General features: G+C 39.9%; 1 protein-coding gene across 7 annotated transcripts in view; it reads right to left on the reverse strand.

The window, feature by feature from the left end:
* STAU2 (staufen double-stranded RNA binding protein 2) overlaps positions 1-5,161 on the reverse strand; it is a 420,348-nt gene extending 415,187 nt beyond the window's left edge. For 3 of the 7 annotated variants that reach the window (XM_007486964.2, XM_007486963.2, XM_007486965.2), the window contains exon 1: positions 5,025-5,155. The gene's annotated coding sequence lies outside the window, so the exon portion shown is untranslated. Of the gene's footprint in view, positions 1-2,366; positions 2,394-4,563; positions 4,607-5,024 lie in introns of those variants that run through there. The other 4 variants (XM_007486960.3, XM_007486962.3, XM_007486961.3 and 1 more) reach the window with 4 other exon arrangements.
* Positions 5,162-18,271: the final 13,110 nt, after the last annotated feature.

The raw sequence follows: 18,271 nt of genomic DNA on the forward strand, positions 1-18,271 counted from the left end.
GTGCAGAAGGCTCTGGTGGACTGTAGTTTCTGGTCAAACTGAACAACTGAACATACAGATCCCATATGACACACGCACACGTATTCGCGTATACATGTGCTGTAAATACTCATGCCCATAGAGCCTACGGTGTCATTAGGGTAGTGAAGTCACAGTAAGGAAATTATACCAATGAAGGCAGATACCTGCTCTACAACTCAGTCCATCGCAGAGTTGCCTTCATAGCACTGAGAAGTTAAAAAACTCACCCCATCATGGTCAGTCTGCATCAGGAATGGACATGTGTGTGTACACACACATGTATGTGCATAGACATGTATGCAGGAAATGGTGCACATGTTTATGTAGAAACGACACATGATAGGTACTGTACCTGTGATTTCATTGCTATTGGGAACCTGAGGATTAGGAAAATCCTCTAACCTGAACATCAATACCTTCTCTCCAAGTGTTAGAGTCAATTCCAAGAACTCCACTACTATATACTTCCTCTATATATGATATATATTATTATCCCTATTTTTACAGATGAGGAAAAAAGTTCTGTGAGTTAAGTGACTTAGCAAGAGTCACATAGAGTAGTCACAAGAGTATCAGAGACAGGCCCTGAAACCAAGTCTTCCTGACACAAAGCCCAAGTATTCCATCAACTATGCTATGAAAACACAGCAAGTATCATTTGGAATTAAAAAAAAAATTTATGGGTTCCTTATCTATAAATATGCTGACATCAATTCAAGTATCAAGTATCAATTCAAGCATCAGGGAATTTGTAATTAATAGAAAGCCTTCAAAACCCTGAAACAAATAGCAATACTCTGAATTTAAGAAATCAAGTACTCTTTACTTTAAATGGATCATGTCATTCTGTATCATTCTGTAATTTTTGCCCTTATGCAATTACAAAATGAAGATCTGTGAAAATGAAGCTTGAACTATATAACTTCCAGGGCATTTTTTGAGGTAACCAGCCAATACTTAGTATTAGCTATACTATTACCCAAAATTATAATTATAAACCTAACACATTTATCTATTAAAATTAAAATTCACAATTAAAACAATTTTATAAATACAAAATTAGGGTAGCCAAAAAATTTTAAATGTAGTCACAGAGTTGGTTTTAGTATATTCCTCAAGACCATTTCCAAATCTATACTTTAATATTTTAAATAATCTGTTGAAATAAGGAATATAAATGCCATTTTCTAGCAACTTCATACTACCTATCATTTTATCTGCTTTCCTTCTTCCCTAAAAGTTTCCATCTAGAAAAATCTCATCTAAATTTAAACTTCAAAAAATCTAGCCATGTCTCTCAAAATACCCAGCAGTACCATTCAATAAGGCATACTGTGCGACATTACAATCAGCTACAAGAAAAAGTTAAACTAAGCTTCTTGAGGAAAATACTACAAACTAAAGAAACTTGGTTCTCATAAGTTTTGCTCTATCTCTGGTAAAAGCTTCACATAATTAAATGCTTTCTAAGACACATTATCACTACAACTCCAAAAATTCAATTACTATCCCTCCTGCGATTAATATGCAATTCTCATTAAATAACTTTGACAAAGCAAAATCCTACCCACCCTTACTCTCAGATTATGAAATACTATATACTATATTAACATAGCACTATACTAATGAATGCAAAGTTGTCTTTAAAATAGTAATGAGGTTCTTTAACAAGTCTTTATTAATGATTCCTTTTTTCAGATTTAAAATCTTGGAAAAAATAGATAACTATATACATCTACATAAATATAAATCTTCATTATGAATAAAGTAGGCCTCCTAGTATTCAATAACATATTTTAAGGACTTTAAAACCTTGTTATAATATACAACTCACAATGTGAAATTGTATATAATACAGTAGGTCCCCTTACAATATAAATTATCAACAAGGTTGATACACAAGCCTCCCACCTTTCACTATGCTAAACATACAGGACCAGAATACAGTACTAAATGGCAAACCACTAGCGTATAGTTTTTAAAGATGTCAAAATGGAATCACAGGTAAGTTCAATGGTACCATAAGAATACAAGTTAGGTACTCTGTTCCTAGTTAGCATTTTACTGAGTTGCATTCAAGATGTATAAAAACCAGCTCATCTAAATGATTTGTAGACCTCATACATCTAAATAAACTCTGAGGTGTGATTGAATCTCAAGCATTTTTCCTATTAAGATTGCCATTTCTGTATTTTCTCATCTGTCCAGTTTAATCTATTATAAATGAATTAGAACCTCAGCACCACAATTATAAATCATAAAATTAGATCTGGAAAGGTCCTTTGGGCCTAGTACAACTTCCTCATTTTACAGATGGGAAGGTTCAGGGAGGTTTAGTAACCTACCCACCACACAGATATTAAATAGGAGGTTCAGTCCAGGGATCCAGATTCTCTTAACTCTAAATCCAGGAAACATTTCACAGTCCTAGATTGGGAAAAGAGATAAACACTATCAGAACAGAAGAAAGACCAGAAAGTCTAGCTGACTAGACGTCATACCGTCCTTAGGCATGCTATCTCTCGATAATACATAAACAATAGAGGAAGGGCCATTATTTTTTGGATCAGTTTTTTTTAATCCTCTCTTTCTTAGAAGGGTTAAGCCAAACTTATCAATATTTGAAATTTATAGAATAGTAATTACAGGTATTTAATCCTGAGGATAAGACCACTAAGCCATTATGTTCAGCCTGATAACTTTTCAATAAAAAGAAAAAGAAATTCAATTGGCACTAAAACTAAAAAATTATTCAGTGTTCTTCCATTTGAAGTATACACTGAAGTTAACTACACATAATAGAATCACATTGCAAGTTTCCCAAGTATAAAGCATTAGTTTTGTTTTTTTAAAACCCTTACCTTCCACCTTACAATCAATACTACGTATTGGTTTCAAGGCAGAAGAACCGTAAGGGCTAGGCAATGGGGGTAAAGTGATTTGCCCAGGGTCACACAGCTAGGAAGTGTCTGAGGTCACATTTGAACCCAGGACCTCCGGTCTCTGGATCTGGCTTTCAATCCACTGAGTTACCCAGCTGCCCCCGTAAAGCATTAGTTCTTAATAAAAACTTAATAACTATAGTAATATATTGGCTATATCCAACTAAAGATTACTAAAAAGCAAATAACAAGTTTGACTTAGTGAAATGTGACAGTGTAAGTGAACCAAATGAGAAAAAACAAGAAAATTGCTTCAGGGGCAGCAAGATAGAGCACCAGGCAGGAGTTCAATTCTGTCCTTAGACATTTCCTGGTCCAGTGACCCTGGGCAAGTCATTTAACTTTGATTGCCTATCCCTTCTCACTCTTCTTTCTTATGATACTGAGGTTGAAGGTAAGGGTTTAAAAAAAAAATTCACAAATTTAGTATAGGCCTAGTACAAAATGAGGCAAATCTACAAATTCGAATTGTCTCTAGTCGGTGATATGAAGATATATTAGACAGATGTAAAGTATTGATTTTTTACTTAATAAATAAACTGACACTGAAATTCAGGATTCATAGTTCTTTATTTGAAGAGAATAAAAACCTAAACAGGTAATATATTTCCCTAGAGAATTAATATTATTCTTCCCAACACAAATATATGTCAGGTATACATCATATTTTGAAACCTAAGGGTGTTTCCACTGAAGTAGCAGAATTATTCAATGACAGCTTTATTGCAATTTTGAACATGACTGAATAATGAAGTTTTCAATCTTCCCTGAAGAAGGTAATAAGATCCACTTTGACCTTCTCCTTACAGGTTCCAAAGAGCTCTGGAATATGAGGAAGGACTCAAATTACTAAAATCCCTAAACAAACTCTCCTACTTCAAATGGAAGTTATTCTTTGCTCCTCTTTCACTCAAGTTCCTCGACCTGCCAACAGTTCATTCCGCAGCTCAGTGCACCTCTAACCTTCCCCTTAGGAGATGACTTCCAAACTCCCTTCTCTAAAACTGTACATTCTGTAACCAATCCCTGTCAGCTTACTCAACTCTTCTATTGCTCCAGCAAGGTCAGTGGCCGCAACTATATCTTTCTGAATTGAAAAAAGAGCCATCATAGCAGCGTTGCTCTGCTATTTCCCGGCTCCTGTCACTAGCTATTTTCTTTACAGTTCCACAGACACAACCGGTCCACCTCTTCTCTAAGAGGCCAGCAGCAGCAGCCGCGACCGCCACCACCATCCCCGGACCAAAATTCGACCTCTCAACATCCAAATCGACTACAAACCCGCCCCCGACCCCAACACTACTTTCCCCAGACCCCTGGAAGATTTAGTCTGATTTCCCACCGAGCTTTCGTCCAGCCACTCCACCAGGGTCCTCTCCCCCTCCACCCCCACGCCCGCCGGCTCCACAAGAGCCCGAGAGCTCTGGTTCCCACCGCGCCAGCCCCATTCCCCTTGCACACACACTTACACACACACACACACACACACACACACACCCCTATCTACAATCTCCCCGCACCCAGGCAGTGCCTAATAAATGCATTTTTTTATCTAGCCCTGGAGCCTCTCCCCCAAGACTTGATGGGCGAGCTCCCCTACCTCTCCAGTTAAGGTCCCTTCTCCATTCCCAGTTCCCTCGCCCCGCCCCTCCCCCCGGGAGACACCTGTCCCTCTCCCTCCCCGAACCCCAGTGCGCCCATTCATTCTCTTCCAGTCCAGCGTCTCCCCACACATGTACACACACCCCGAACCCGGCTATTCACTCCCGATTTCATTCGTCCACAGCCCACTCCACCCCACTCCACACATATACACTCGCACACGCATGCACACACCCCCACACGCGCATCCTCGCCCCTCCCCCACCTTGAGAACCCTCTCTCGCTCCCCCCCGACCCCCGCCCACTCCAGAATGGGGGGGGGCGCGCTCCAGGCGAGCCCTCGCGCCCCACCCCCGCCGCCGGGCAGCGGCTCCCCAGCGCCCTCTGCCTCCCGAGTAGCCGGGGCTGGCGCGGAGATCGGGGGGTGGTTCCGGGTGCTCTCCCGGGGAGAGAATTTACCTTCTTCCCGGGGATAGTTTGGAGACACCTCCAACATTGGCAAACACTAAAGAGAACTGACCCAGCTCGGCCGCCGCCGCCGCCGGCTTCAACCACTCCCGCTTTCCCTCCCCCCCACCTCCACTACCACCTCCTCCTCCTCCTCCTCCTCCTCCTCCTCCTTTCCTTCCTACTCCCTCCCTCTCTCCTCTCCCGCCCGGGCCCGCGCCACCCTCCAAACCGCGCGCCCCCTCCCGGCTTAACCGCTTACCCCCCCCTCCCCCAACCACCAGCGCCTGAGTCTGGCCGCGTGCCGGCGCGACGAAACTCGTAGGACGCGTCGGGCCTAGGCGTACGCGGGGCCCTTCCCCCAGCCTCGCTAGCCACGCTCCAGGTCCCCCGCCCCCCTTCTCTGCCAGCTCGAATGGCCGATTCCGGATGGCTGGGGCTGCCAGGGGCATTGGAGGGAAAACGCGGCCATTGTTCGCGAAGCTTCAGGCGCCGCCTGGCGGGCACCGCAGGATCCCCAGCCTGAGGCTGTGGTAGTTCCGGGATAGCAATCGCCGCTCGAGGGCTGCCGAACCTGGGTCGTCCGCGAGGCGCTGTCTTTGCATTGGCTAAGAGGCAAGCCCGGGAGCTCACCCTGCTTCCAGGCAGCGTGCATGCCTGGTCTTTGCCGGCAGGCTGGCACACGCAACCCTTCTCTCTCTCATATTCTTGCACTTTGCCCAGTCTCAGCTCAGTACTGTTCTATCTGCCCTTCCAACTTCTGCGCACCTCCTACCCAGGAGAGAGTTCTGGGACAGCCCCGCCAGGCGCTGGGTAGGGCTTCATTGTTCCCTGCCACCTCCCAGATCCCGAGGGAAGAAGGAACTTTCATTCCAGGGCACAGGAGGCAGAAGGTGGCACGGCATCCTGTCCTGACAAAGGGATACCTGTTTGACATTCAGGGAACAAACCAGGAGAAGTAGAAATTCTTGGAAGGGCTCCTAGGCTTGTGCTTACAAGATTCATTCCATGTTTGAGAGCATATAGTGAAACTAGAAGTGCCCCCTTTGAATGATCCCTTGGTTCTGCATTTTCCTTTGTCAAGAGGGAGGGAGCAGGCCAGACAATTACTTTCCCAACACCCACTTAAATGACGGGTAGGATAGTATGCCCATTGCGGCCACATCAGTTCCGAGCGAGCGGGAGAAGTGCGTTGTGATTGGCTGAGGGAGTTAGCCATGCCCTGAGTCTTGCGTAACTTATTGAGCTAGTTGGGGCTCAGCTCTCAGCCTGGCTTCTAGTAGGTGCTTAATAAATGATTGTCATTCTTGTTGGTGTTAGTGGGAACAAAGTGTTTGGCCGAAAAGAGGAGACTACAAGCATTTCAGCTAGACCTCTGAGAGGGAGAAGATGGAGGTCCAGGACTCTGTCCTTTCCCATCCCTTCAAGACCCTATCAGTTTAGAGTGTCAGCACCTTGAGGGCAGGGACTGAGTTTTTTCTTGTAAGTTATTTACATTCCAAATACTTGAGACAAGCATTTTTTTTTCTATTTTTTTTTTAAACCCTTACCTTCCATCTTGGAGTTAATACTGTGTATTGGTTCCAAGGCAGAAGAGTGGTAAGGGCTAGGCAATGGGGGCTAAGTGACTTGCCCAGGGTCACACAGCTGGGAAGTGTCTGAGGCCAGATTTGAACCTAGGACCTCCCCCATCTCTAGGCCTGGCTCTCAATCCACTGAGCTACTCAGCTGCCCCAGGAGCATTTCTAAAATGCTTCTTGAATGCACATTAAAACAACTCTGAGGTACCATTCTCATACCTATCAGACTGGCCAATATAGCAGCAAAGGAAAGTGATAAATGTTGGAGAGGGTGTGGCAAAATTGGGACACTAATACACTGCTCGTGGAGTTGCTTGATCCAACACTTCTGGAGAGCAATTTGGAACTATGTACAAAGGGCTTGAAAGGAATGCCTGCCCTTTGATCCAGCTATAGCACTACTGGGTTTGTACCCCAAAGAGTTAATAAGGGAAAAGGCATGGACAAGAATATTCATAGCTGAGCTCTTTGTGGTGGCCAAAAACTGGAAAACGAGGGGATGCCCATCAATTGGGGAATGGCTGAACAAATTGTGGTATATGTTGGTGATGGAATACTATTGTGCTAAAAGGAATAATAAAGTGGAGGAGTTCCATGGAGACTGGAACAACCTCCAGGAAGTGATGCAGAGAGAGAGGAGCAGAACCAGGAGAACATTGTACACAGAGACAAACACACTGTGGTATAATCGAATGTAATGGACTTCTCTGCTAGCAGCAATGCAATGACCCAGGACAGTCCAGAAGGGCTTATAAGAAAGAAGCTATCCACATTCAGAGGAAGAACTGTGGGAGCAGAAACAGAAGGAAAACATAGGATGGACCATGTGGTTCAATGGGAATATGATTGGGGTTTTGGCATTAAAAGATCACTATCACAAATATGAATAATATGTAAATAGGTTTTGAACCATGATACAAGTATAACCCAGTGGAACTGGCTTGTCAGCTCCAGGAGGCAGGGCAGGAAGAGTGGAGAATCATGAATTATATAACCATGGAAAATATTCTAAATTTTTAAAAATGCTTCTTGACTCTAAGGAGGATTAAAATTGTGTAGGTTAAACATACATACACAAACTCTTTATGACCCAAATCCAATATAGTCTATTACTCCTTGTTCAGTGAAGGTCATGAAAAACCACTACAAATCTGGAATTTGTTTATTGTTTTGTTGATTGTCTAGAATGTTAATAAAGTAGATTAAACTTAGAAGTGTGTCATATGCATTTTTTAGTCAGTTATTGAACATTTATCATCACACCCCTGTAACAAACTCTAGTAGCTCCCTGTTACCTCAAAGACTGAATATAAAATCTTCTAGGGGGCAGTGGGGTGGCTCAGTGGATTGAGAGCCAGGCCTAGAGACAGGAGGTCCTAGGTTCAAATCTGACCTCAGACAGTCACTTGACCCCCATTGCCTAGCCCTTACCACTCTTCTACCTTGGAGCCAATACACAATATTGATTCCAAGATGGAAGGTAAGGGTTTTAAAAAAAATCTTCCAAAGGCTCTCCTAAAAGTTTTTCATTACCTGGCCTCTTCCTAGCAGAGTCTTCTTACAACTTATTACCCTCTACATTCAAAATGCCAACCTCCTTCCTATTCCTCACATAAGACTCCATATCTTGTCTCCTAAGCATTTCCATTAACTCTTCTCCCTTGCTCCTCCCTCCTAGCTTCCCTTGGCTTCTTTAAAGTCTCAGCTAAAGTCCCACGTTTCCCTGTTCTCCTCAGCCTTGCTTTCTTCTCTCTGACACTATCCTCTGTTTATCCTGTACATAGTTGTGTACACATTTCCTCCCTCCCATCGTGTTGTGAGTTCCTTGAAAGCACCGGCTATTTTTTGCATTTCTTATGTCCTTGGTGCTTAGCAAAGTGACTGGCACGTAAGTACTAGCTGGCTAACCAGTTTTGTTTTGTCGTACTGTCACATAGTCACAGGTCCTAGATAACTACAGGAACTAACTAACTGGAAACTACGGTTTGTTGGTTTTCTTAATTTGCAGCAAAAGCAATTTGTTTTATTTTTAGACATTGAATAAATACTTTCAAACAAAAAATATAAGAAAAAAGGAATAACATTGGCCACACATTCTTTTAACAAAAGCCTTACCTTCTAACTTAGTGTCAATTCTAAGCAGCAAGGACTAGGCAAATGGGGTTAGGAGACTGGCATAGAGTCACACAGCTAGGAAGTGTTTGAGGTCAGATTTGAACCCTTCTGAATCCGGGCTTGGCACTCCATCCACTGTACCACCTAGCTGACCTAGGCAACACACTCTTAATGGGGCTGTGAACTGAGCCATACTGTCTCGAAAATAAGGAATTATTCAAAGAAAGTCTGAACTTTAATCAGCTTTTTGTTCAGTTGCGTCTGAGTGTTCAAGACCCCATTTGAGGTTTTCTTGGCAAAGATACCAGGGCGGTTTGCTATTATCTTCTCCAGTTCATTTTGACAGGCGAGGAAACAAATAAACAGGTAAAGTGTGTGAGCCTGAATTTTAACTCGTCTTCCTGACTCCAGGCTCCACCACTGCTCACGCTCACTGTGGGAGAATAGTATGTATAAGCATATGTAACTATTCTGTGGCGTAGGAATATGTATATTACCCTTAAAGGCTTCATCTGGGGAAGAAACTCTTATCCAGTACAGAAAAGGAGCCAGCTGTCAAACACCTGCCAACCCGGGGCAGCTAGGCTGCTCTACATCAGCAAAGGACCCTTTGAAGAAGCCACGCAGGAGCCAACATTTCCCAGGCAAGTCATACCGCCACCACTATCTCCCTTCAGACCTCAGTGAGGACAGCCTGCCCCAGAGCCTCAGGAATAGCAGTGCTTCCAGCACAGTGCCCACAGCCATCACCTTGGAAAACGCCTCCTGTGCAGGCGCCAAAGCCACAACTGCTCAAGATCCAGAAAAGAAGGTTCCTGCCACCAAAGTCTTTGGCAGTGTCCATTGGTTCAACTTCAGAAAGCGACATTATTTTATCGCCGGAAATGACATTAAAGAAGAAACATCCCATCTGCTGCTGCTAAGAACCGGGGGGTCTTTCCATCTGACTTAAGCTAAAGCCTTTCGCCTATATGCTGTTTCTTTGACAAGAAAATGAGTTCCTTGAAAGCAAGGGCTGTTTATTTCCTCTTTGTATCCCCAGCATTTAGGCCGGGGCCTTGCACGTAGTAAGTGATTAATAATAACTCCTTTTTCTCATTCATTCATCTGTCCATTCATTCACACAATGGCTACAAATAATGTAACTCATAACAACACTAAAAAGCAATTGAACAGTAACGAATTGAACCTTAGTCCTGGAGAATGAATAATGAAATACAAGGGCCATGAATGCAGAAGAGTATTTTCTTTTTCTTTTTTTTGTAGTTGTTGTTGCTGTTTTTCTTTGTGGCAAGGAAATATTGATGAGAGTTGGGGCTCTGGGACAAAGGGCTGTGATGTAAAAACAAAAAGTAATAACATATTTTTTTTAAAGAAAGAAATACCATCATCCTGCTTTTAAATCCTATCCATGAACAATTTCTGCATTTAGAATTTGTCTGTACTGCAATCTTATTCTCTTTTTTCCAGAGTTTTCTGAAATGGGACCCAACTTCCTTAAGTTTTAATCTCACACCCATACAATTGACAAAGATGACAAAGATTTTCATATTGAAAGGGTGATAGGAAGAGAGACACAATAATACATTGGCAAAGGGAGTTTCCTTACTAAATTCCCCACACCAACAAAAACCAGTTTTGACACACGAACAAAAGAAGAAGTCCAAAGGTGAAGAGGATATGAAGGCATAGAAAATTATATCTGCACAGAGTATGCTTTAAGGAAATAGAATATTTAGTCCTGTTTAGCAGGACCTTAAAGGCTAGAAAGATAGGGTGTGTCACCAGTAGTTATTAAAATGAACAAGAGACAGTGAAGGGGAAAGGAGCAAGGACAAATCCTTGAGAAAAACCACAGGAAGTATGTTTTGCATGATAATACATGTATAATCCAGATCGAATTGCTTGCCAGCTCGAAGAAAGGAAAAAAGTACTCACAATACATTTCTAAATTTAATCTGGGGGCAGCTAAATGGCTCAGTGGATAGTCATGCCTGGAGCCGAGAAGGCAAGAGGGGTTCAAGACTGGCCTCAGACACTTCCCACCTGTGGGACTCTGATCAAGTCCCTTAACCCCCATTGCTTAGCCCTAGCCCTTATTGCTCTTCTACCTTGAAACCAATACTAAGTATCAACTTTGAGACAGAAGATAAGGGTTTAAATTAGTAAATTTAATCTGCATTATTAACATTTTCTCCATCACTTTCTTAAATCTAGAGTGGAGAATCAACAAAATAACCAATCAAGTCCTGATTAATAGTGTTTGCTGACTTCTGAGGTATAAATGCTCACACTGACAATCTAATAATTTAACAAGGGGTTCTCATGAGCTGTCTGAGCCTGAGTGTTTGAGGAGATAGAAAATGAATTTTTAATCAACCACAGGTGGGACTAGATAGCTTCTGTAGTCCCTTCCAACTCTTTGATTCTAAGAAAGTGATCAGGAAGGAATTCAGAACATCCTCTCTACAAAAGCACTGAGGAATAGCTCTGTAATCATTCCTTGGAGTAGAACCAGTTTTAGAGGCAGCTCTGATTGTTAAAGTTTGCCCTTAGATGGAGCTGAAATTTGCCTCTCTGTTTGCCTGCTCTTAGTTTTGCTTCTCAGGGCCAGCACCCCCCCCCCAAAAAAAAGAACTGGAATCCCTCTTTCATGACATAACTCTTCAAATATTTGAATATAGTTATCCTGCTATGGCCTGATTTCAAGTCTCTGGATCATCCCAATCTCCTTTCCTTTGATCATTTTAAATTTAGGCTCATAGGAGCTGACAAAATAATTTTCCTAGAGCAAATATCTGGCTATTGCACTCTTACCCAAAAATCTTAAGGGGCTCCTAATTTTCCAAAGTATAAAATACAACTCCTTTTTTAATTTTAGTTTTTATTAAATTTTATTTTATTTTCAGTTCCTAAAATATAAACTTCTTCATCTATCATTTAAAGTCTTTTAGAATATGGTTCCAAACTACTTTTTCTGTCTTCTTTCACATTTTACAGATTTTCTAGTCAAACTCTAGTATTCCTGTTCCTCAAATTAAACATAGCAATTCCTGCTCCTATCCATTCAAACATGCTTAAATTATGCCCCCTCATTTTGCTTCTCAGAATTCTTTTCTTGAAGTCATTGCACATAAGTCATCTCCTCCATGAAGTTTTCCCAGATCCCCCAGTTTCAGTATTTTCTCCATCCTCAAATTAACTTGTATTTACTTATCTATATATTATACTTTCCTACAATGAAATACTTTCTCGCCTTCCACAAAATCCTCTCCTTTCTTTTTGCAATCCCTTTCTAACCTTCATATCCAGTAAAGAAATGTTTATTGAATAAATTGATCTAAACTCACAATCGCTCCTAAATCTTTTCATGATGAAAAACAACCTGCAAGGCCAAGATCTTATTCCTTGTCTCTCTTTGCTTTCTGTTAGTGAGTTCTCTTGAGAAGGTGCCCACTACTTCTGGCAGAAATTACCTCTTTTTGCCACTACTCAAGATTAGGGATTGCTGCTACTGGTGCTGGCATTGCTGGAGCTCTGATGCTTATTCTCTCCAACCCCACTGACTCCAGACAGCCCAATCATTATTGAGGGAATTTATATGTCTGGCATGTGATGGTGGAATGTAGAGGCTCCATAGAGCAATGTTTTGGGTATATCCCCTTCTAACCTCAAGAGGAGCACATCATTTACAATCCTATACCTGCCCCCCCCCCACAGAGTTCAATAAGGGAACACATTTATATCCTCTTTTTGTTTTTTAACCTTTACCTGCCATCTTAAAATCAATATTGTGTTTTGGTTCAAAGCCAAGAAGAGAGGAGGTAACAGCTAGGCAATGGTGGTTAAGTGACTTACCCAAGGTCATGCAGCTAGGCAGCATCTGAGGCCAAATTTAAACCCAGGATCTCCCATCTCTAGGTCCGCCTTTTTAGTTACCTTGCTGCCCTCTATATTTGTGTTTTCTTTCTTTTTTCCCCCTTCCAAATTATTTTTTATTTTCAACAGATTTTTTTGTTGTTCCAAATTCTCCAGCCGCTCCCCAACCCGCTGAGAAGGCAAGCAATATTTCAATTATACATGTGAAATCATGCAAAACATACACCCATACTAGCCATTTTGCAATTTAAAAAAAGAAAAGGAAGTAAAAAAGGTATGCTTCAATCTGCACTCAAAATTTGTTATCTTTCTTTCAAGGCAGATAGCATTTTTTCATCCTGAGTCCTTAGGCATTATCTTGGATCATTGCATTGATCAGAGTAGCTATGTCTTTCACAGTTGATCATCATTACAATATTGCTGCTATGTTCTCGTTTCTGCTCACTTCCCTTTGCATCAGTTCATAGAAATCTTTCTATAGTTTTCTGAGGTTATCTTCCCATCATTTCTCACAATACAAAATGTTATTCCATCATACATATATGCCACAACTTGTTCAGTTCTTTCCAGTTGATGGTCATTTCCTGGATTTCCAATTCTTTGTCACCACAAAAACAAGAGCAGCTATAAATATTTTTGTATATGCCCTTTTCCCTTTTCTTTGATCTCTTTAGAATACAGACCTAGCAGTGAAAGGGAGCACATTTGACAAGCCAGATAAAGTAGCATCTGTATCAGCAAGAAAGCAGGAATGGCTTCTTTGTTCACATACCCAGCGTTTCTAAGTCAGATGTTCTAAACTCAAGAAATGCCCGTAAGATTGAATTTGGTTGTGCTACTGATAGATTTCCACTTACAGATGTCCCTCTTCTCACAGTTTTTCTGTCATTCTCAAAGGCATGAGTTGTTAACTTTTTGTGTCAGCTCCCTTTGGTAGTCTGGTGAAGCCTATTGGCATCTTTCCAAAGTAGGGATTTTAATCTACAAAATAAAATACATAGAATCACAAAAGAAACTAACTGTTTTGAAATTCAGCAATCTTTTTTCTTTCTCCAAGTCCATAAAACTCCAGGTTAAGGCCTTTTCTCAATTTTAGTTTCTTAAATTTGGTCTTTGTTAAACGACTCCTGCCAGCCCAGATACAGAGCACATCAGTGACATCTCTTGAGATCCTCCCAAACTTTCAGACAAATATTAGGGCACTGAGACAAATTCCTTTAAAACTCAGTTTTAGAGGGGAAAAAATCAAGTCAGCTTAAATGTCATTGCCTACCTGCAATATTTCCTGACCCATAGTTGCTAGTACCTAACCAACTTCATTAAAATTACTTATAAATTTGTGAATATATGTTGTTACCTCTGCAAAATGTAATCTCCTCAAGGGCAGAGCTTGTTTCATTTTTATCTTTATCTTTCCAGCCCATGCCTGGCACATAGTAGGCATTTACAAAATGGCTGATGATTTGTTGATTGGCATGTGAAATATTATATTACTTTAAAAGATTTTTAAATGCTTTAAAGAGTGACATTGAAAATAAAAACTAGTAAAGACAAGGTAAGCAATGAAAATATCATTTAAACCAACTGTTTATAAATCAGTGGTATTCATTCAGTGACTAGGTTGTGTTTTCGCTAAGTGCATTTTTAAGGGACTTGATAACATAAGTTAAAAATAATGTTCTTATTTGCCCCTCAAACTTTACTGTAGGTTTTTAAGTGTTTCCTTCCCTCCTTTTCCTAATTCTTCTTTCCCACTTTCACTGGGCATGTGGTATGATCACAAATTTTACCTGATGCCAAATGAGGATTAATGGGGCTGTGAGGGCTGAGAACAAAGAAGGACCATTAAAAGCCAGAGACACCAAACAGACCAAGTGAGAACTAGAGCTAAAGCTCAAGAAAAGAGTTTGTCATGTTCAGTGAAGCGGGTGTCCCTAGCAGGATTTTAGACTATTTTTAAGCCCTTCTCTCTCCTTATGAGACATAGCTGCCAACAGCTCCTGCTTGCTTCTTCCACCTCCTGAATGCATCTGGACAACAGTAGTGAATCATTAGCCAAATTTTTCATTGCCATGCATAGACATATTTCCAAAAACTGTAAATGAAAAAATAAACCCTTCCATCTTAGAATCAGTACTATATATTAGTTCCAAGGCAGAAGAGCAGTAAGGGATAGGCTACTGGGATTAAGTGACTTGCCCAGGGTCACACAGCTAGGAAGTGTCTGAGGCCACATTTGAACCCAGGACCTTCCATCTCCAAGCCTGGCTCTCTATCCCCTGAGCCACCTAGATGCCCCTCACTTCTCGCTTTCAAAACCACAAATTCCCTCAAATGAGTAGTTCTTAAAAGTCTATCTCAATATCCAAATATTTAAATGATTTCTCATTTTGGTTTAACCCTCTTTAGTCAGCAATTGAAGTGAGTCATATGATGCTTACATTTTTTTCAACATAGCCCTCTATACATTTAGTACCCTTGAAATTGTGTTTCTTTCCATTCATATTTTTCCATTTTTAACAAATAAAAGTTATTTCTCTATCTCTTTTAAAATATTAGATTCTGATTCCCCAATTGACAAATGGTCAAGGGATATGAATAGTTTTCAGATGAAGAAGTCAAAACTATCAATAATCATATGAAAAATTGTCTAAATCCCTCCTGATTAGAGAATTGCAAATCAAAACAACTCTGAGGTACCATCTTACAACTAGCAGTGTGACCAATATGACATTGAAGGAAAATAATAAATGTTGGAGGCAATGTGGCAAAATCAGGATATTAATGCTCTGTGGGTGGAGTTGTGAATCCATCCAACCATTCTGGAAGCCAATTTGGAATTATGCCCCAAAGGCTTTAAAAGAATGCATGTTCTTTGATCCAGCCATAGCACTGCTGGGTTTGTATCCCCAAGAGACAAAAAACAAATGGGAAAGGATCTGTTTGTTTATGTGTAAAGGAAATTTACTTTTCTGGGGTGGCAAACTTGACCTCATCTCCTGCCAAACATTTGACCCAGAAGCCAGGACTGTGTGAGGGAAGCCATTAGATAAATTTAATCATGAAGGTAAAACAACAGCCAGAAAAATGGAACAATGGAGTCAGGAATATCAAGAGATGTGGAGAGCAGGATGATCTTCCCTGTAACACCTCCTGGACTGTCCCTATAGGTAGCCCAGGCAAATTAGAGAACCATGCTTGGTTCCAGAGACATCACGTATGAGTTAGTGGGTAGAGAATAGGCTTGATAAAGTAAGGCAGGAGCGCAGCAAGGGCTCAGGACTTCTGTGTTTCTTGTGAACTGTTTTCCTCAGTGTTGGTGTGAGTAGGGGACCCAAAATGGCGGCCATAGATTTAGCAAGATAATGTATCAGTAAGTTAAAATATATTTCTTTCTCCTATTTTTCTATCTTTTCTCCCATTACTTTTGATTTAATAAAATTACTAATTCTACAGCCAGTAAATTTAATTCTTACAGATAACAATATTTATAGCTTCACTTTTTATGGTGATAAAGAATTGGAAAATGAGGTAATGTCTTTCAGTTGAGGAAATTATCCATTGGGGAACGTCTTTTAGATAGAGATATTTTTCTCCCCCATCCCTGTGTGTGTGTATGTCTTGGATAGCAAATCCTTCTCAGAGAAATTTAATGCAAAAGATTTTTCCCCCATTCAATCACTTCCCTTCTTATACTAGATATATTAGTCTCATCTATGCAGAAACTTTTCAGTTTTAAATAATCAATGTTATTTTATTTATCTTCTGCAATTACCTCAGTCTTTGAGAAGAATACTTCTACCCAGCTACAAGAGGCATATAATCTGTTTCTCTTCTAATGTTTTTATGGTATATTTAACATTAAGTTTATTATCCACCTAGAATATATTGTGAAATGATGTAAAAAGTTGGTCTAAGACTATTTTCTTCCAGACTTTTCTTGTTTTCACAGAAGTTTTTATCAGATAAGAATTTTTTCCTGAGTAATTTGTTTTCCACCTTATAAAAAACCAGGTTATTGTGTTCTGTTTCATTTGGATGTTGGCTAGTCTCTTCCATTCATCTATATCTCTATTCTTTAACAAGGACCAAATGGTTTTTATGACTGCTACTTTAATACATAGTTGTCCTTAATTCTTTTCATTATTTCCCTTGATCCTCTAGATCTTTTTGTTTTTCCAAATGAAATTTATTACTTTATAAAGTTCTTTATAATATCCTCTGGTAATTTGAATGGTATGGAATTAAAAATATAAACCAATTTGGGTAATATTGCTATTTTTATCATATTTGCATAGGCTCACCACAAGCACTGAATATTTATCCAGCAGTTTAAGTTCCTTTATTTCTCTTAGGATCATTTTGCAATTGAATCTATGTATGTCTTTTGTGTGGTTTGGGATGTTGATTCTCAGATACTTCATGCATTTTGTGGTTATCTAGAATGCGATTTCTCTTTCTAGTATTGCTTTTTGTTTTGTTATTCTATAAAAATGTGATTGATATATGAAGATTTATTTTGTAGCCTATGACTTTTTTATAACTATTAATTGATTTAAATATTCTTTACTGATTCCCTAGAATTTCATTATATCATCAGCATATAGGAATAGTTTTATCCCTTCTTTATTCCTCTATTTTATTTTTTATTATCCTTTTTTCTTTTATTATATTATATTCCTATTATATGTATATATTATATTCCTATTATCTTTTATTCCTTCTTTCTCTTGTCATTGCTTTTGCTGGCATGTCCAGGACTATTTAAAATATTAGGCATCATTTCTTTACTCCTATATTAGTGGAAAAGTTTCTAGAATATCCCCATTGTATATGATGCTTGCTTTTGATTTTAGATAGATGCTTTTAAAGAAATTTTTTAAAAGGTCCCCTATACTTATGCTTTGTAGAGTTTTTAGGATAAAAGAGTACTGTACTCTGTCATGGGCCTTTACTGTATCTATTGAGATGATTATGTGTTTTTGAATGTTTTTGTTTTAAAGATGATTACTCATGTTGATTATTTTCCTAGTGTTGAACCATCCTTGTACTCTGGCATAAGATTTTCTTTAAAATTTTTGAGCAAATGTTTATTAATAATAATGGCTTTCCCCAGTTGACAAATGGTCAAGGGACATGAATAGGCAGTTTTCAGATAAAGAAATCAAAACTATCAATAAACACATGAAAAAGTGTTCTAAATCTCTCATGATTAGAGAAACACAAATCAAAATAACACCGAGTTACCACCTCATACCTAGCAAATTGGTCAGATGACAGTAAAGGAAAATAATAAATGCTGGAGGGGATATGGCAAAATCAGGACACTAATGCATTGCTGGTGGAGTTGTGAATTAATCCAGGCATTCTGGAGGGAAATTTGGAACTCTGCCCAAAGTGCTTTAAAAGACTGTCTGCCCTTTGATCCAGCCATAGCACTGCTGGGCTTGTACCCCAAAGTGATAATAAAGAAAAAGACATGTACAAGAATATTCATAGCTGCGCTCTTTGTGGTAGCAAAAAATTAGAAAATGAGAGGATGTCCCTCAATTCGGGAATGGCTGAACAAACTGTGGTATCTGATAGTGATGGAATATATTGTGCTATAAGGAATGATGACCTGGAGGCTTTACATATGAACTGGGAGAACCTCAGTGAACTGCTGCAGAGTGAAATGAGCAGAAC

The sequence above is a fragment of the Monodelphis domestica genome, chromosome 3 (genome assembly GCF_027887165.1).
Source record: "Monodelphis domestica isolate mMonDom1 chromosome 3, mMonDom1.pri, whole genome shotgun sequence".
NCBI lineage: Eukaryota > Metazoa > Chordata > Mammalia > Didelphimorphia > Didelphidae > Monodelphis > Monodelphis domestica.